The 21,030-nt window shown below is 36.1% G+C and overlaps 1 protein-coding gene across 3 annotated transcripts in view; it reads right to left on the bottom strand.

The window, feature by feature from the left end:
* CLIC5 (chloride intracellular channel 5) overlaps positions 1-21,030 on the bottom strand; it is a 183,348-nt gene that overhangs the window by 74,491 nt on the left and 87,827 nt on the right. The window contains exon 1 of one of the 3 annotated variants that reach the window (XM_031964758.1): positions 18,527-18,704. The exons of the other annotated variants lie outside the window; for them this stretch is intronic. The gene's annotated coding sequence lies outside the window, so the exon portion shown is untranslated. Of the gene's footprint in view, positions 1-18,526; positions 18,705-21,030 lie in introns of those variants that run through there. 3 annotated transcript variants of the gene reach the window in all.

The raw sequence follows: 21,030 nt of genomic DNA, 5'->3' as shown, positions 1-21,030 counted from the left end.
TACTCTGTTGTACTGTACACTGGTTTGTGAGCAAACACAAGCACTCCCTTGAATCCAGATGACCAGAGTCCTCTAAACTGTCTTGGGCTGGAAAAATTGTTTTACTTCATCTTTTTGTGGGTTCTGGCACTCTAAGAATTTGTTTATTTAAAGGTCTTTGGAGGGCTTTGGGGGAAGAGATCAGGCAAGTCCCTGCCTTGACTCTACCCTTCTGGCTCTGCCTCTGGGAATATAGCTTCTGGCAATGACAGAATCTATGATAAGAATCAATCAGAGGCAGCAGCATTTTATAACATCTCCCCCACACACACATGCTCAGGTGGAGGGAACTCAGCCAAGGGTTTCTCCAAAAATAGAAGAATGAGTGAGTAACTAAGCACCAAGCTTCCCTTTTGTTTTGAAACTCACTCTTAAAACCTTTCCTGAGATTTATTTGTTAGCTCTTATTGCTCAGGGAGCTGATTGAATATCGCTGAATCAACTATTGAGAACAGAGCTCTTAGGACAATTCAGATTCATTGTTCTGGATTCATTCACCAGGCATTTAATTAAGCCCTTTAGGCAAGGCAAAGATCTGTGGTACAATGTGTAGAGAATTGACACTGGGATGAAAAAGCTCTAGCCTTGGTACTCACCTTGGATACATACTGGCTAGGCAACTCTAAATTATCTTGTGTGATCCTTTTTATTGTTGTTGCTACTATTGTTGTTCAGTCATTTCATTCATGGCCAATTCGGTGACTCCATTTGGGATTTTCTTGGCCAAGATACTAAAGTAGTTTACTGTTTCCTTCTCCAGCTCATTTTGCAAATGAGGAAACTGAGGCAGAGTTAAGTGATTTGCTTAAGGTCACACTAGTGAGTATCTGAGACCAGATATGAATTTAGGAAGCTAATCTTCTTGACTCCAGGGCTTGGCACTCTATCTAATGAACTATCCAGGTGTCCTAGGTGTGATCCTGGGCAAGACGCTTAACCTCTCAATGTCCTAGGCAATTCTAAATAAGTTGCAAAAAAAATTAGTGAATTTGAATGAAGGGAAGGAACAATTAAAACAAAGTTTAGATCTAGGGGTGGGAATAGCAAAAGCTGTCTGGAATATGACTAAAGTCATGATATATGGATATAATGATATATATTACTACAAAGGTTTACAAGAACTGATGCAAACAGGAATAGAACCAAAGGGGGGAAAACTATATATATATATATATATATATATATATATATATATATATACATACACGTCCATATATATAGTTTTACCACAAAAATGTAAAATGAAAAGAATCACCAAAATCTTTTTTTAAAAATAATAGAACAGAAGAAATATAAAAAGATATTTTGAACTCTTTTACAGAAAGTGCACAGAGAGACCTTGGATGTGAAATATTGCATATATTTTTCAAATATTTTCAAAGTATTGATTATTTTTGCACCTTTTTTCTTCTCTTTTGATTTTTCTTTATATAAAGAAAACCAAACAAACTTTTATATAGAATCACCCTCTGAGAGGAGGGAAAGGAAAGATACACAGAGGGAAATTTAAGCAATGTAAAACAAAACAAAACATTTCAATAAAATTATTTTTAAAAAAAGAAACCAAGGTCTATAATCCACCCCATCCTCAATATGCATGACACTATTATAGAAGCTGGGGTTTTGGGTAGAGTTAGGGAATGTACATCTAACTATGATGTTATTAGCCTATGTCCCTAAAATAATAAAGATAATAGGGGTTGTTCTTTAAATTTTAGTCTTAAAGAATTTCCTGGGATACTGAGAAATGACTTGACTAAGATCACCCAGCTAGTATTTAAGCAAACACAGAGCATGAATCCAAATCTTCCTGATTCAGAGGTTGGTTCCCTATCCGCTGGACCAAATTGCCTCCCAGATCCTATGGGTCAAAGACAAAAATGTTAAAGAAAACAAAACCCCCCCAGTCCCTGCCCTCAAGGAGTCTGCATGTAGGAATAGAATGCACATCTATCTATGATAGCCATGTATTCCTAGCGATGAAAATAAGAGATCAAGTAGGACTTGCACAGCACCCAGTGCTGCAATTTGATTCCCCCCCTCCGAGGCAATTGGGGTTAAATGACTTGCCCAGTGATTTCTTGCCACTTCTATCTAATAAAGAAAAAAGACAGGGGAGAAGAGGACAGAGGAGAAGATCATTTCAAGAGTATCCTGAGAGGATTATAAGATTTTCACATTGGAAATTAGCAAATGCTTATACATTTGGGCTTGATTGACTTGTTTTGTTTTTTATCTAATCTTAATAAAGCAAAAGAGAGGAGGCAGCTAGATGATGTAGTAAATACAGCACTGGTCTTGGAATCAGGAGGTCCTGAGTTCAAACATAGCCTTGGATACTTAACAATTCCTAGCTGTGTGATGCTGAAAAAGTCACTTAACCCCAATTGCCTTGCAAAAAATAAATAAATAAACAAAAAGTGATGGAGAAAATATTAATAATAGAGATTAAATTTTGTATTGCTCCATTTCCTCCCCTCCCCCGTCCATTGTTCAACATACACCAAATTATGGATATTAAATTTTGCATTAGTCCTCCTCCTCCTAGCCCACTGTTAAACATATAGCATCATTCCCCAGACTGGTTGCGCTGGTTTTCATGGACATTTTATCTATACTTCAGTATTTAAGATTCATTCTGCCTATAGAGATAGGACACCAACATTCCCTAGAGCCTGGATAGAAATTTCTCCACCTCCCTACCTCTGCTACACAAAGGAAATTTGGATTTTGCTTCTCCGCATTCAACACAAACAAGGTTAGTACTGGTAGAGTGCTAAAAGAGCTTTTACTCTAATTCCCTGTTTCTTACTAATGAGGCTTATGACCAAGAAAAGATAAGATGATTTGCCCAAGTTCTTTCTTTATCAGAAAAATATCTTCTTTCCATATGGGCCTATCAGACTAATACTATAAAATCAACAGTGAGGACTACAAATTTTGCTGCAGTTTTAGAAATGGAACTTAAACATGGTAGACATTCCAATTGCATAGTGGGCTTTTTTTTTCTTGCAAGGATTCCAAGGAAGATTTCATTTTGTCTTTTCAAGTGAGAGAAGGTCATTCTTAATTTGTTAGCAACTACATTATACACCTACTCCAAAGCAAGCTATAATTAAAAAACAGCTTGGCTTTTTTAATTCCCTAGGACTTAAAACGGAAGTGAAAACTTTTTTCCAAACTTCTGTAAAGGGAAGGAAATGTTCTGTTTTACTATATTCCTATTAAGAAAAAAACAAAAAAAAAAAAAACAAACCTAATTCTGCCATTCTGCTTTAACAGCAGTTTGATAAATATTTAATAACCAGCTCTCCAAGGGAAAAAAATGTATGCAAAGAAATGTTTAAGTTTAATCTGCATTATTAACAGTTTTTTCATTATTGTCTTAAGTCTAGACAATCAATAAAACAATAAATCAAGCCCCAATATAAAGCAGTTTGTCAATTTCTGAGGTATAAACATTTTCATTGAACATTTAACTATCAGGCTCTCCAAAGCCTGTCTGTATGAGTTAACTCCAGCATACTCCTGCTACATATTCTACTCAGTGTTACCCCAATTAATGTCATTATTATAGTAACATATTTAAGATGTTAAAGATGATATAGCCTATCCCCAACATAATGTTCCCAATTAAATGATTAATGATGTAAATAGCCTATTACTTATAACCACTCCTATCCCACTAAATCCTACTCTGCCATCTCAGTCCCCTAGAATTGAGAAGCTCTGGCTTCTTCTATCTCTTAGCCTGCTAGGAAATCTTTAGTTTCTTTCCTTAGCTCTGTTCCTATGATAATGTTTCCTTCATCCAAAGGGTTATGATGTCAAAAAAAACCCAATGATTTATATTAAGTAAGGTACGCCTATATAAGTGAATATACAGGAGTTGGACCATATGAACTCTAAGGTTCCTTCCAGCTCCAAATCTTTATAAAAACGGTTTCACTCCAGAGAATGCATTTTCTCTGTATAATGAATGCATTTTCTTTCTATTTTCACTTTCATTATCAAAGTAAAAGTCAGAACGACATAATCTACTGAAAAGCCATAGATACCGTTGAGAAGCTAAGTCACATACACACACATCCCCTGGGTTTAAGACAACTATATATATATATATATATATATATATATATATATATATATGTAAACAACTAACCCCACTACCTGTTTCATTTTCTTATATTTCATATCAATATGGTGAAATCGTAGGTGGCCATCACACAGATACAGAATGTCCTGATACCAGATACATCATACAGTCAGCCCCTAAGCATTCCAATTAGCATTGTCTTAAAGACAATGAAATATAAGGGAGAAAAAGTTAGATTTAATGAATCAAAGAAGCCTGGGTTTGAGGCAAGACTCAGACACTTTAAGTAAAACACTTCACCCCTGTCTCAATTTTATCACCTGTAATATTATTATTATTAAAATAATATTAAAATAACTGGACTATCCCACAGGGACTATTGTGATACAGGTGTTTTATAAACTATAAAGCACTTGATTAAAAAAATAAAAAATAGCACCAGATCAAGTACATTTCATATCTGTAACAATAAAGGAGAAGATCACAAAAGATTCAAGATCCATATTTGAACTGAAATCTACTTGACTCTAAGTACAGCACTTCCTGCATCTAGATCCTTATCAATGGTTTTCAAAAGAGTTCTAAAGGGACAAGAATGATATGATAGATGGCTCCAAATCATTAGTAATAAAAGATGGGAATCACCCTAAAGTTTCACTTCCTACCCATCCAGGGAGTAAAAATCACCAAAAAACACCAAATAGCCAGTAATTAAGGGATTGTGGCACTACAAGCAAATTAATACACTGTTCAACCATTCTGGAAAGCAATTTGGAATTACTTCAAGAAAATGACTAAAATGGCCATGACTTCTGATATAGAGATAGATCCCACTGTTAAATGTATTGATATATATAGAGAGATATATACATATAAAAACACATACAACTGAAAGAGATCACATGGAAAAAGATTCCATGTAAACTAAAACATTCATAGTCAAAGCAATGCTTTTTTTAATGGAATACTTTCTATATTATTATTGTTTTTTAGTTATTTCAATTATGTTCAACTATTTGTGACCCCAATGAATTATTTTCTTGGCAGAGATACTTTGCAGTTTCCTTCTTTATATCACTTTACAGATGAGGAAACTGAGGCTTGTCTAGTGTCACACAAAACTAGTGTCTGAGGCCAGATTTAAATTTAAAGGGTGTGAAAGCCAGCCCAGTGCTCTGTCTATTGAATCACCTAACTGGCCCATCTATATTGTAAAAAACAAACAAACAAACAACAACAACAAAAAAAAAACAAACCAGAAAACAAATAGTAGGAGTTAAATAGTAGAGAGAACACTGGAGAGAACAGTGGAAACTGCTAGCTGTGTAACCCCAGGCATGTCACTTCACATCTATTTGCCTCAGACTTCCCATCTGTAAAATGGAAATGCTTATAAAACCTACCTTCCTGGAATTATTGTATAGATCAATGAAATAATATTTGTAAAGTGCTTAGCTAGTACCAGGCACATAGTAGGCATTATATAAATGCTAACTGTAAATATTATTATTATTGAGAAATTCAGAGACATGGAAAAATTTGTGTAAACTGATGAAGAACAAAGCAAGTGGAGAACAAGATAACAATTTATTAAAAAAAAATATTTTTATTATGCATATTAAAACAGTAGAGGAAAGGCAACTAACCTCTGATTAACTAGGATGACCAATCTTGGTCCTGGAGAAAAGATAATGAAACACATTTCCTTTTGTGTTGTCAGACCACATTTGGTTGGTTTTACTAAACTTTTTTGGTTACAAGGCAGACTTTGAGGAGAGGGTGGGGTAGAGGGGGTGGAGGTATACATCAGGAAATGACTGAGTTGTAAAAACAAAAGGCAGTAATAATTTTTTTCAAGTATACCTTGTCCATTTGCAAATATGGAATAAAAGTAATTTTAGACAAAGGTATATAGTTCTTTAGATGGTTCAAAATAGTTTCTTCAGTTTGATGGCTCAGGATTAACCAGTTTCACCTGTTTCTAAAAATTACTTCCAGTCCTTGGATAATGAGAGACTATTTTGTCCTTTCTGTAGCTCCCTCTTCCTCCCCACTATCTCCTCTTTAATAGCCTGGGGCAGGTCAGAGTTACACCAGCTTCCATTTATTTTGATGGCATATTACGAAGGAAGGAAACTTGCTATTATTTGACTATGTTTAGAGTATGTGATGATAAGAAAAATGGCCTTTTAAACACAAATAGCAGCAAGGCCCCTGCTAGGTCTTATCAGCAGCTTTGGTCAGCCAGTCCCTTTGATTGTTTTTGGACAGAATTATACAGGCTCTTTTCACCAAGAGAGAGGAGGAGGTCTTTGAACAATTAGGAAAAAATTGGTTTGCAACCAAAATGAAAAGGACTTGGGTGGAAAGAGTCGTGGTGATCCCTTGTATCTTTCCCACCATGTAGTAACAGCAGAAGTAACAGCAGCAGCTGGTGATAGGAATAGTAATAATAGTAGGAGTCACAGTGTTAGTAGTAATTAGAAGTAGGAGTAGGAATAGCAACAGAAGTAGCAGTAGCAGTGGTGATAGTTTACAATTCCATTTATAATGAGGAAATTGAAGTTTAGGGAGGTTCCCTGACTTCCTGGGCACTTAACCACATACAAAGTAATAATTTTTTTGTTGCTGAGTTGTTTCAGTCATGCATATCTGACTCAATGAGCCCATTTGGGATTTTCTTGGCAAAAATACTGGAGTGGTTTGCCATTTCCTTCTCCAGATTATTTTTTTATTATTTATTTATTTATTTATTTTTGCTGAGGCAATTGGAGTTAAATGACTTGCCCAGGTTTTCCAGCTTATTTTTGCAGATAAGGAAACTGAGGCAAACAGAGTTAAATGACTTGATGAGGATCATACACAACTAGGAAGTATCTGAGGCCATATTTGAACTCAGTTCCTCCTATCCATTGAGCCACCAGATGACTCAAGTAATAATAATGGTAGACCCTTAAAGTTTGCACAACACTTTCTGTAAATTATCTCATTTGCTTCTTGCCCCATCCTTGTGAGGAATGGGGCACAGGTTCTAGAGGTCACCAGAACTGAGTTCTAATCCTGATTCTGACTCATGTTTTACTTGTATGAATTTGAATCACATGTACAGGAAAGGTCTGAGGCAGTATTTCAACTCTGCTCTTCTTACTGATTTACAGTCAAGTTGTCTATCCAGGGAGCTACCTTATTATCTACTACTAATCACACCTTCTTTCTATGGGACATCTCTGTTTGAAGGCATGCATCATACACAGTTTCATTTCTCCTTCCTGGCCATGCAATGTAAATAAAAGTCAGACATGATCATTTATTGCAGTCAGATCTGGATCCCTGTATCTACAGCCCAAGATAAGGTGAGATGAGGCAGGCCAGGGGGGAAAAAATAAATAAAATAAGAGTGTGCTTTATTGGGGAACAAAGCCCAAGGGAGGGCTTTGAGCATATATTACTTGGAGTTCAGACATCAACTATCTGGGGAACCCTGAGCAACGTCACAATGTCACTCGATAAGTTTATTTCCTACTTGGTAAGATGAAAGGGGTCAGACTAAATGATCTCTATAGTCTCTTCCAAATAGGACATTCTAGGATTCTTCAGGTTACAAGTGGCCTCCTGCCAATCACCATCAGGACATGAGTAAATGTGGAAAAGTCTGGTGGGGAAAAAACAACAACAACAACAAAAAGAAAGAAAGAAAAAAAAAAAACAAACCAAACAAAAACAAACAAACAAACAAACCAAAAAAAAACAGTGAATTTTCAAGAGTATTTATAGATTTATTTGTTGAACAGTGGTGTTGCCCCATGCAACAAAGGTCTAAGTCACAAAATCAGGAAAGGTCTAGAGCTAAGATCTCCCAAACACTCTGCAAGCTGTTTCAGCTCAGTTCAAGAATTATTAAATCCCTACTCCTATTAATGCCTCTGGAAAAGTAACTTGAGTCTCATTTTTCTCATCAGCAAGACACCATCCACTTTCACTTAAAGGCATAACTCTAAAATTAGGTAATTGGGTGGATAAAATGTTGGGTCTGGAGATAGAAAAATTGAGTTAAATCTGGCCTGAGGCACTTTCTAATGTGACCCAGAGCAAGCCATTTAACCTGTGACTGTCTTCATCCACTGGAGGAGGAAATCTGGTCTCAGACACTTATTAGCTAGGTGACTCTGGGCAAACCTTTATTTGCTTCAATTTTTTCAGCTGTGAAATGGGAATGACAATAATAGCACCTATTGCCTAGGGTCATTGTGAGGACCAAATGAGATAATAATTATAAATTGCTTAGCACAGTTCGTTGTACATAATAAATGCAATATAAATGCTAGCTATTATCATCTTAATCATTAATATTATTATCATCATAATTAATTATCATTATCATTATTATTATATTCCTAGTTAGCATGGTTTCACACTCCCTTCAGATCATTCCCCACCTTCCACATTTCCAGACTCCTCCCTATATACCTATGGAAGAAATCACTTGGAAAAAAGCTCCATCATAAAGTGATTAAATGATCATTTGGCAAGGAGTAGAAGACAAAACCTGGCTAAAATTTCTCCTCCTCTTTAATTCTGCCTAGTGTTTGATTTTGTTGCCTGAATGTGGGTAAATAATGCTATAGGTTCTACCATAATGCTGCCATGACACCCCCATAGGACATACCCCTGTGAAATTTCTTAGATCACAGAACAGCACACAAAGATAGAAAAGCACATCATGGGCAATTCTGGAAGAACATGTCACCTTTTTTTTTTTTTAAATTAAAGCTTTTTATTTTCAAAATATATACATGGATAATTTTTCAATATTAACCCTTGTAAAACTTGTGTTCCAATTTCCCCCCTTCCCTCATCCCCTCCCCTAGATGGTAAATAGTCCAATATAAGAACATCTCACTTTAAGGAGTGACTAAGATTTTCTTATCTATATAATGAGAGAATTGAAGTATCAGAATTTAGAGCTAGAAAGAATCTTTGGAAGTCATCTAATCCAACTCCCTAATTTTATAGAAGAGTCAACTGATGCCCAGAGAGAATGAGTGATTTGCCCAAAGTCACAAAGCTAGTGTCAGTCAAGTCAGATTTAGGTTAGTTGAGAGAGTCTAGATTACTGGTTCTCAAACTTTTGTTTTCAGTATCTTCATCCTGTTAAAAATTATTGAGGATTTCTCCAAAGCGTTTTTGTTTATCTGGATTATATTTATAGACATTTACCATATTGGAAATAAAAACTATTTTTGAATTTGTAGATCCTCTAAAAGGGTTTCAGAGATCCCCAGGATTCTCTAGACCGTACTTTGAGAACCACTGGTCTAGATCTTGCTCATAGGTCTTATAGATCTAGAATAGGAAAAGACCTCAAAAGTCATCTAGTCGAAGGCTTCTTAAACTTTCCCCACTCATGACCCCTTTTTGCCTGAGAAAATTTAATGTGATTCCAGAATATATAATATATATATAATAGGTAAATATAGTTACATAAAATAAACATATCAAACATTTACTGCTAATAAATTATAATTTTGTCACCCCTCATTTTCACTTATGAGACTCTACATGGAGTTGTGAACCATAGTCTAAGAAGCTCTCATTTAGTCCACTCTTATTCTATAGAATGAGAAACTATGAGCCAGAAGATGAAATAGGCTGTCACAGGTAGAAAGCATCAGAGTCAATTCAAGGCAAGCCATCTATCTACCTGGATGCATCTTATTGTTTATATGTCTATCAGAATACTTAATAGTCAGTCAAATAATTTTATTAAGCATCCACTATGTGCCAGGTATTATGCGGAGCACCTATGCATGGGGATATAGAGATAGGTCAAAAATAAACTCTGCCCTCGTTGAAGTTCACAGTGTAATGGGAAAGCAACATGCAAAAAATTATGTATAAAAAAAGCTTTATACAAGATAAAATTGGGGACACTAAGATTAAGGAGGATACATTAGGCCAGTGGTTCTCAAACTTTTGTTCTCAGTATCTTCATGTTGTTAAAAAAAAAAAAAAAAACTATCGAGGATCTGTTCAAAGAGTTTTTGTTCACATGGGTTATATTTATAGCTATTCACTATATTAGAAATAAAAAATAAATTTTGAATTTGTAGACCCTTTGAAAGGGTTTCAGAGACCCCAACAATTCTTTGGATGCACTTTGAGGACCACTGCGAATTAGGCCTTTAATAAACTGCTGTAGATTGACAAATGTGGTCAATTGTTAACAAAGTGGTTCAGTTGAAAAAGTATTAACCAGAGAATCAGTTATACTAGTTTATATAGCCAATGGTAATTTTCTTAGTGTTGATTTTTTTTTTCACGTGTAAAATGTAAGTAGTAATTCTACTCTACCTGTCTATGACTATAGGGAGGTTGGGATTAAGCAAGATAATAAATGTGGAAATGCTTTAAAAAATTTGAAGAGGTATAACACCAATATGGGACAACTCTAAATTCAAATCTTATTTTTGCCACTTTCTACTTTGTACCCCAGGTCTCAGTTTCTTCCTCTGTAAAATGAGGTGGATGGACTAAATGCCCTCTGAATTCTCACCTTGCTCTTAATCCATATAATGTGAGATCATCTAAAAAACTGATGGGTTTTCTCCAATAGCGTGGGTAATTAAGAAGTGACTTTTTAATTGACTCAGTGGCAATATGATGGTATAGCAATGTATTGAAAACAACTGGATAATACAATATAACTCATTTAAACCAAACCAAACAATATGGTTTTGGGATTCATTAATAAAAATACAGCATGTAATGCTAAATACACTTCCCCTTAGTAGCCAGTAAAATTGGGATTACAATGGGTGGTTATGAGGAAAAAGTCTTTGTAAACTTTAAATCACCATGAAAAATGTCAGTTTTTATTGTTATTGTTATAATTAAAAGCACATTTGTCATGGAGGTTTTTAAATTCTTCTCCTAAAATGACATTTCCTCCCCTAAATCTCAATCTCTCCCTCTGTCTCTTTCTGTCTCTGTCACACACACTTATACACATACACAGCTCTTAGAGTTGTGATCCTGAGAAAGAAGACTTTTCTTTCTTTTTTAAAAAAAATTTTTAAAGGAGGTGATCTGACATTTTCTCCAGAATTCCTGTGAGAAGTTCTTTGTAAAGTACAGAGACTACAGCATCAACAGGATGTAAAGCAGGGTATAACTTTCCCATATGACACATTTTGACAAAAAAAAAATTTAGTACATTGTTCCAAATTGCTATGTAAAGACACACTCTATAACCAATGTGCTAAATAACTAAGAGATATCTGTGCCCAGTGTTCCTTGCAAAAAAAAAAAAAAAAAAAAAAAAAAAACCCCACAATTTAAATTAAAAATCACATCTGTGCACATCTGGAAATCACATAACTCCTGTTTAAGGAAAAAGAAAAAAAAAATCTCTAACTCCAGGACAGTAATCTGGTACTTCTGTATTCTAAAAAGGGTAGTGAATCTCAGCCAAATTTCCATACCTCTGAGTGGAGGAGGGTCCTGCCTCCTGCATATAATAATGGCAGCCAGGTGCTGAAAGTTAACACTGAAACTGATACCAGGGCCAGGGTTAAATTATTTATTGAAATTCCATGAGTCTGCCCGCTGTATTAGAAGCCAGAAGAATTTGCATTCATTGAAAATATACAAATTAAAGTAGAATCCAATCCCGCATCTTTTAAGTCATTAGACATTTTCCCTACTGGAATATTGGATCCTTACCTTGTAATAGTTTAATTTGTAAAAACTGGATATGCTGCTGCAGTTATTAAATTGGGTTCTTTAGCGCTATCACAGGGGAACTCATAGAGCCCATCTGTAATGAAGTACAATTAATCACTAGGGAATCTATTTGAACCATGGAGATACCACAAGGCCAAGGCAACTTAAATTTAATGTTCTCTGCCTCAGTTTCTTCACCTGTATAATGGTTAGAGAAAAAAAAATTCCTGCCACTGAACACTGAAAAGTGACATCCAGATGAATATGATAGGTATATTTTTAAAAGCACTTTTGGCTAAAACATTCTTTTTAATTATGATTGTTTTCTTGAACAGAAATCTTCAAACTGAAGCTGTTCCCTGGGCTACCGATTTTGATACTGACTTCCAAAAATACCTCAATTATGGCCAGAAAGTAAATTGAGGTGCTAGAAATCTGTCTCAAAACACAATGACCTGAAATGCTTCCATGACAAGAAACCCATATGTCTTGCCTGGTTAGGTATTACAGAATGTAAAATCAGTAGCAGTTATTCCTGATTACTAAAGGGAAGTATATTTAGCATTCATTAGGTGTCAAATATACATGTTTAATAGTGCTCTGGGAAACACTCACTGAGACAGGGAAAGCAAGAGAAAGGAGCTAAGTTGTATGTATTGGCCAAACCTCTATCTAGCTTAGCTCTTAAAAAAAAAAAAAAAAAAAAAAAAAAGAGGGGGGAGGAGGAAAAAAAAAGTTTACAATGTGTCTTGGATTTCTTTCTTTCTTTTCTTTTTTTTTTTTTTTTAAAGGTTTGAGAGTAAGTATAATAAAAAGTACCACTAATCCAACTATTTTAAACCACCAAAAGCCAGACTCTTAAATGGTAGCATTAAAGTCACTAATAGTCTGTAACCTGAGGCAAGTCACTTGGCTCTCACTGATTCAGTTTCCCTTGCTATTATAGGACCAATTTCTCCAAACTCAACTCTAGAAAGTGCAATAAAAAGTTTTTGGTTTTTTTTTTTAAGTCCTCTGAAATTTTTATATTGAATGTGGTGAGAGACAAGATGGTATGCTGGAGTTAAAATTAGAGGACTTAGATCCAGATCTCACTTCTGCTATTTTCTACCTGTGTATTTCAAGCAAGTCAGCTTACCTTCCTGGGCCTCAACTATCTCATCCATAAAATGAGGAGGATAGAATAAATACCCACCTATTCTCATATTTAAGCTTCAGCCATTGAGGCTACAACTAGTCTTGCTAAAAAAGTAATTTTGCCAAAAAAGTAATTTTAGTTTCCTTTTGACCTCTGGAAGAAAAAGGTGCTTTTGCAACTAAAAGCTAGGTCCAAGTTAATTTGGTGAAAAATTACTGGCATCCAGTTTCACCACCTGCTTCACTAAGTTAGCTGGCAAGTTCCCTTGGGCTCTGCCCTCGGGAAATTTCTAACTAGCCCTTCCAATAGCAATGCATTGTTCTTTTTCCCTTAATTGAACTTCCTATCTTTATCAGCAGGTCTGTTATTCCCCATATCTGCTCTTCCTCCGTTTCCTGCAGTCCCTACTCCTTATTTAAATTTTTCTTGTAGACTAGTCTCCAAACATTTTCATCTTAATCCATTCATTTTACATTTTCTCTTGCTTCTGACCATCCCTAAGAATATCATTTTAAAAAATCATTTTACCCCAAAGCCCACTAATTGAGAATATCCCACAGGGCTTTGACCTGGGCTTTTTTCTCCTTCTTTAAGTTCCCTTGATGATTTCATTGACTCTCATGTATTCATTTATCATCTCTAAGCAGGTGACTTTCATAACTGTTTTTCCGCTAACTTCTCCCCATGTCTAGTCTCACATTTCTAACTATCTATGAGCTATCTAGATATCTCAAAGATATCTTAAATTCAACATGTCCAAATTTAACTCTTTATCTCTACCTTCTCCCAAGCCTCTTCTTAACTTCCTTATTACTATTAAGTATACCCCCATGCTCCTCACCCATCACTAAGGTCATCCTTGATCCCTCACTCTCACACTACATGTCTAGTTGCCAAATTCTGTTGGTTCTCTCTTTGCAACATCCCTAACACATACCCCATCCTTCCTTCTGATTCTTCCATTACCCTGGCTGAACTTGAACTATTGTAGTAATTCTATGATTGGCCACCCAGTCTTGTCTCTCCCTACTTTGGGCATCCTCCACTCAGCTGTAAAAATGATCTTAAGAATAGATCTTGCCATGTCACCCCCTTCATTCAATAAACTCTTTATTATCTCTTAAATCAAATATAAAATCATCAGGCTTTCATAAACTGGTTCCTTTCCAGTGTTTGTATATCTAACTCTCCCTCCATGTACTCTGTAAATCAGTAATATCAGTCTCCTTGTTGTTTCTTGTACCCAACTGTCTGTCTCATAACTCTTTGCATTTTTGGCAAATGGGGACAATCAGAGTTACATGACTTGCCCAGGGTCATACAGCCAGTGTCTAAAGCAGGATTTGAACTCTGGTCCTCCTGACTACAGGTGCCTTATGCATTGTACCACCCAGCTACCCAAGACATGCTTCCTGGCTTCCATGGCTTCCTTTAAGCTGCAAGCAGCTTTCCTAGGTTCTCTCAAATCTTAACTCTTTCTTTTTGAACTAAGTCTCAAATTTAGTCTAAATATAACTTGTTAATCAAAGTTGTTTACATGTTGTCTCCCCTCCCCCCATTAAACAGTGAAATCCTTAAGAATAGGGACAGAATTTTTTTGTTTTGTTTTGTTTTGATTGGTTTTTTCTGCCTTTTTAAAAAAATCCCAATAGTTAGAGCAGTGCCTGCCACATAAAAGTAACTTAATAAATGTTTGTTGATTTGACTCACCAAGCTATTTTCCAATAGAAAAGTGATCATTGGATATGAACAAACAATTCTAACAAGGAAAATTGCAAAGTACTATCAAGCATATGAAAGAATGCTTCAAATCACTAATTATAAAAAAAAAAAAGTACAAATCCACCTGGCAAACTAGCAAAGATGATTTAAAAGGGATCGCTCATATTAGAGGAATTGTAGAGTGACAGACACACTGCTATTCATTTGGTGGAGCTGTGAACTGGTCTACCCACTCTGTAATTTGGAATTATGCAAAGAAAGTGACTAAAATTCACATACTCTTTAATCTAGAATTTCCCCTGCTAAGCACACATAAAGTGGTGTTCCTATCTATTAATAAAATCCATCACACACTACATATATACTACATATAACTTATTAATGATGGAAAGGGCTAATTGTGGTAGTGTATTTATCCTTCTAATCCTAGCTAAGAGGGGAAACTGAGGCTGGTGTGTATATATATATATATATATATATATACATATATATATACACATATACATATATATGGTTCTCAGTCAACATAGTGAGCTCCTAGAATTGAGGGGTCACCAGTTTGCCTAAAAAGGGACAGACTGGCAAAGGTCAAAAACGGAGCAGATCCAAAGTTCTGGCCATGGAATCAGGCCATGAGAAACCCTTGCACTTCTATCCTGCATGAGATGGAAAAACAAAAACAAAAACAAGCCTTTTTTTTCCCCTGAGGCAATTGGGACTATATGACTTGCCCAAGGTCACACAGCTAGGAATTGTTAAGTATCTGAGATGAGATTTGAACTCTGATCTTCCTGACTTCAGGGCTGGTGCTCTATCCACTGCGCCACCTACCTGCCCCTCTTCTTTTTTATGATAAAAAAAAAAGAAGTCTCCATATACACTGAAATATAGATAACCAGCAGTTTTTTTTATAATAGTAAAGAATTTGAAACAAAGTCAATGCCCATCAAATGGGAAATAGCTAAACAAATTGTACATGAATGTGATGGAGTATTACAGCATGATAAAAAAATGACTGTTTTGATGACTAGATAGAAGCATGAAAAAATGTGTGTTCTGAATGAAATGAACAGAACCAAGAAAACAAGGTATGCAATGAATGCAATTATATAAATGAAAATAACAACAAAATAAACTGTTTTCTGAGAAAACTCCCTTTACCAATGAAATTCAGTATCTTTTCTATAATTGACAAAGAATTGCCTGGCACTGAGTAATTAAATTATTTGCCCAGGATCACACAACCAATAAGTATCAGGGACTGAATTTGACTCAAGTCTTGATTCCAAGGATGATAAATAGATTCCCATAAAGTTCCCAAAGACTAGTAAATCATAGGGTTTGATGCCAATTTTTGTACAACCATAAATTAAGAATTGGAGGCAGTTGGTGGGTCAGTGGATAGAGCACTGGAAAAAAAAGACCTAAGTTCAAATCCAGCCTCTGACACTTCCTAGCTGTGTGACACTGGGCAAACCATTCTAAACTTCTGACAATCTGACAAAATGGATCTATGGGAGAAGGAAATGACAATCCAATTCAATATATTTGCCAAGAAAATCCCAAATAGGGTCACAAAGGGAAATGACAAACCAATTCAATATCCTTGCCAAGAAAATCCCAAATAGGATTACAAAGGGAAAAGGGATGGAAGGTATAATGTGACTGAAAATCAACTGAAAAAAACAACCAAGAGCTAAGAATGATTTTTATATTTTCAAATAAAGTTTAAATAGGGCAAGAGTAGATTTAGCTTTATGGCTGCAGTTTTCTGACCTCCAGTTTTAGGACATTTATAAATACTTTGGGCCCAATATTTACATTCTAACATACCCACATCTGGCCATCCCTCTCCTCAATCCAAAAAATGCCTTTTAAAGGAGGGAAGGCTTTTTGCCACAATCACCTACATAAATGCCTGCATACACAGATCTTCATTTGTGTGGTGCATATGCAATCTTAAGGGGTCAAATTTCACAGCAGGTTGGCTAGAATCCAGTAGCCATTCTCACTCTTTATTATCCCCTTGCCTTTGTCCTCCACTGAATTCAACCTGGTGAATGTCAGTATTAATTGGGCTGTATCAGTATCAATGGGGCTGCCCTTCAGTTGGGAGCTGGGCATCCCCACAGAACATGCATACCTGTGCACTGTTCTGAAACAATGAGAATGACTATCATCAGCCAGGGAAGAGGAACAGCCTCTTATTATTGCCGTGGTAGTAGATCTAGATGTAAATGTGTGAGTGTGTGAGGGGTTTACCTATAGACTCCACTACCTTGCTCTTTTGATTTTTAGTAGCTAACTCCCTTAACTCTGCCTTGGTTTCAAGAAAGGCAATGATTTTTTTTACCTGGTTTTCTCTTTTACGGAAGAATTCTCTTTTATATAAAAACTTCACTTATGATGGATATTTATTATAAGATTTTATAAAAAGAACAAAAAGCGAGTGATCATTCTTATTCTGTTCTTAAAAAACAGATTACAGTTGAAACATTCTACTTCTGGAAGCTGTGAAACATTCAACCTCCAGTCATTTTGATATGTCATCTCTCATTCCAATAGAGATGTCAGGCTCCTTTGCAGTACCTGGCAAATCAGATTTTTATCAGCTTCATGGATAGTGTAATCATCATTTCTATGTGAATACTTTGTGAAAGACAATTTTCCTTGTTACCATCAGAAAAAAAAAAGAAAAAAAAAACTTTCTAGTTTAAAAAAAATCCAGCTGAATTATTTTTTTCTTGAATTACTAGAATGAAAAAGCAGCCTCTCCTCCCTAGCTTAACAAGCCTATGCTGCACACTCCTGCTGCGTTTGTTATTTTTTGTTCTTCATTCTTGAAGACAATCATGACATGCAAGTGAATTGGATTTAAATGAGAGAGGACTGTGCAAGGTCACCTGCCTCACTTTCTCCTCCAAACCATGAGTCCAATAGCCAGATATAGATCAGGATGACTGGAGATGGCCCTGGATGAAGGCCTTTTTAAGATAAGGTTTTTTTAACTGGTCTCAGTTTGACTATGGCTTTGCCCAATTATTGATTTAAGGCCAGATAAGAAATGAAGAAGAAAATGTCTTCTTTTAAGAAATTTTTAAAAATCAGTTTGGGAATAGAAGACCTTAGGGTTTCTGGTCAAAACAGTAACAATTGCTATTTACATTCACTCTAAAATCAGAACCCAAAGAATGACCAAGCAGGACTTGATTTAGGACTATTGTTGGCCAACAATGAGAGAGTGATGGGTTTAAGGCACAGTCCCTAAGAAAGAAATCTAGCCCATAAACTGCAAGATATTTTGCTAAGTTTCAGTGATCAAAATTTATATCCCTTTGGCCAGAGCACCCACAGGTTTGGGTATGGGTATGCCATACAGGTAAGGGTATGATATGCCAAGTGGACAGAGGGAAGGGAAGGGAAGGATGCCCAATGTCATTAGGGCATCATTTGCTGAAAACTCTTCCACAGTTCATCACCTAACGTAGTATTTATGAAATCATTTAGTGCAGGGATTCTTAATTTTGTGTGTGTATGTGTATGTTAAAGCCAATCCTTTTGGCAGTCTGATGAAATCTATGGACCGACCCTTTCTTCAAATAATGTTTTTAAATCACTGAAGAAAATGTTACATTTCAGTTCTCTAATTGGTGAAAATAAAAATGCAAGTTGTCTTTGTTTTCCATTCAAATTAACCAACCCTCTAAAGTCTATCCAGGGACTCCTTAAAGATATGTGGATTTTAGGAAACTAAGCCCTAGTCTGATCCAACTTCCTCATTTATTTAAGGCTGAAGAAACCAAACCTACCTTTTCTGAAAGTTATCACCTGGGTGTAGTTGATCAAAAGAAGGCTGGGAGAACAGAGAGCAACCCATAGTCAATCCCAGTTTTGTTTCCAAAGCAACTACATTACACCTTCATCCTAATCCACTTTGTTTCCTTCTTCTAATCCCTCCTACTCCCACTCCAAGCCCCCAACCTCTGCCTTCTCCTCTAGCCTTCCTCCCTTCAGAGTAGTAACAACCTAACAATGACCAAGAAGCTATGCAAGAAATTACACCACAATTACTTCCCTAACTATATCCTTTCTCCCAGATCATCTCATAGCTGCAGCACATTTCCCTCACAGGGGCATCCTATCCTGAAGGGGTAGGGCAGGTAGGGAACAGGAGACAGAATCACATGGGATAAACTAGTTTATATATGATCAAATCTCATTGTACAATCTTTCCCCCAACCCACTCCTCTTTTGAACCTCCCTATTTCTCCCAAGGGCACCACTATTCCTTCAAGCACCCAAGTTCAAACCTTATGATCCTTACTTCCTCACTCTCACAATCAGGTTCCAGACCTTTTTGTTTCTATCTCCACATTTCTTATATATGTCCCTCTCTCGACACTCATAACTATTACTCTAGTTTACACCCTTATTTCTTCTTACCTAGACTATTACAAAAGCAGAGAGTGGAGCTGGTGACTTTGCACAGCTCTCTCTCACTTCGATTCAATTCATTGCATGTCATGATAAGGAAATGAAGAATGAAGGAAAAAACAATCTCTGAAGTAGGAGCTGCCCTACTGAAGAAGAGGCAATACAGCTTTCTTCCTTCCTTCTTTCCCTCTCTCCCTCCATTCTTCCTTTTCTTCTTCCCTCCCTCCCTCCCTTTCTCCTTCCCTCCCTTCCTTCCTTCCTTTGTGAGTGTACTAGGAGGGAATGCTATACACATATATGTGTAAATTTAATCATACATATATACACACATATGTATATGTTTGTGTGCACTTATCTATATCTATCTACCTATGTGAGTATGATTAAAATTTGGACACTATTGACTTAAAAAAATAAAGTTTAAACTCCTTAACCTGATATTCAAGGTTAAGCCAACCTGCAGTTCCAAATTTACCTATAAGTACCCACCTTTCCCAAACTCTATATGCTAGCCAAGCTTGATGTGCCATCTGTGTCCTTTCCCAGATACTTTTGCTCACACTTACTCGGCCTCCTAGAATGCCTTTCCTTTTATCCACCTTTTCCAGTCCTGAATATACTTCGAGACAACTCAAATCTATCTTCTGCTATAAACTCTCTCCCAAAATATTACAACCTGAATTCCTTTGACAATTATTATCTGCTGAGTAGTTTTGATCAGAAATCAAAAGGTAAAAATCTAGGATCTAAAAAGAAATTATTCAGGAATCATTAAAGAAAAAAAAACCACCTGGGTAATGGAAATAGCTTAGTATTAGGCTGAAATGTGGAAAATAACCCTATTTCATTCATGTTTGGGCAACTTGAAGACTCTTTAGTTCATTTTGTGTTAATTCAATTTAACTATGAGAAACCACAGAATAAGGGGAAATATTTTACAGCCTTCTTTCTCTCTGAAATAGGATATTTCTCCTGGATAGGAGAAATAGGCCCTCTATTCTTGACTTTTCATTTCCAAATCCATTATAGTCAAAGGGAAAGAAGTCTATTCAATCTGGTGAGTTCCAGGTAAGGCTCAGGAAGGTATCCCTTGGTGTCCTGGTACTGAGGGCCAGGCTTTGCAACCAGCTTTGATGTCTCAAGTAGCAAGAAGAGACCTTTCTGACCCAGGTCAATGAAAGTTGAAAGGAGTCATGGAGGCAACAATTTCACCTTTGGACAGGTATTTGATGGGACCACAGTTAATGGAGAAACAGAAATAAGATTTGGGCAAACTCCTCCCAAAGTCTGAGGTGGTGTAGGAGACATTATGTCTGATAAGTATTGGGGGAAATGTTTTTTTCTCTGTTCTTGCTATATTGCTGAAGTAAATATCCTTTAATAATATCAAAAATTAAAATGTAATCCTAAAGACCCAGGAGGAAAAGAGTAAGAATTGTAAGGGAGAGGGAAACGGAGACAAATGGTACATTTTGTCTTAACCAGGACCTTTCCAGAGATGGCCTTATCAAAAATATTATTAAATTATGTTAATTATTCATGGAGTGCCATGAAGTCTATGGCTCTATGTGGCTCTCCAACTAGATTGATTCTTGATGACAGGGATAATAATCTGCTGCATACTTTGCTTTACTGCATAGATCAGGCATTAAGTACATTTATTGTGTGTCCCGATTTCTGAGATAAGGCACCTTCTCAGGAAAAGTGTATTATCTTGTCCAAAGAAATGGGGATGTCAAGGGCAAAGATCATGGAAGAACTCTTGCCATTAGCTAAGGGTGTGGTCTCTAAAATACTGCAAAATGTCCCTCTAATTTCTTTACCAACTCCACCCGCTGGGGTAGTTTGCAATGATGTCAAGATTGGCTTGCCTTTTGGA

This window comes from Sarcophilus harrisii, chromosome 4, assembly GCF_902635505.1.
Source record: "Sarcophilus harrisii chromosome 4, mSarHar1.11, whole genome shotgun sequence".
NCBI lineage: Eukaryota > Metazoa > Chordata > Mammalia > Dasyuromorphia > Dasyuridae > Sarcophilus > Sarcophilus harrisii.
The sequence above is the reverse complement of the archived record's forward strand: the minus strand, read 5'-3'. Positions and strand labels throughout refer to the sequence as shown.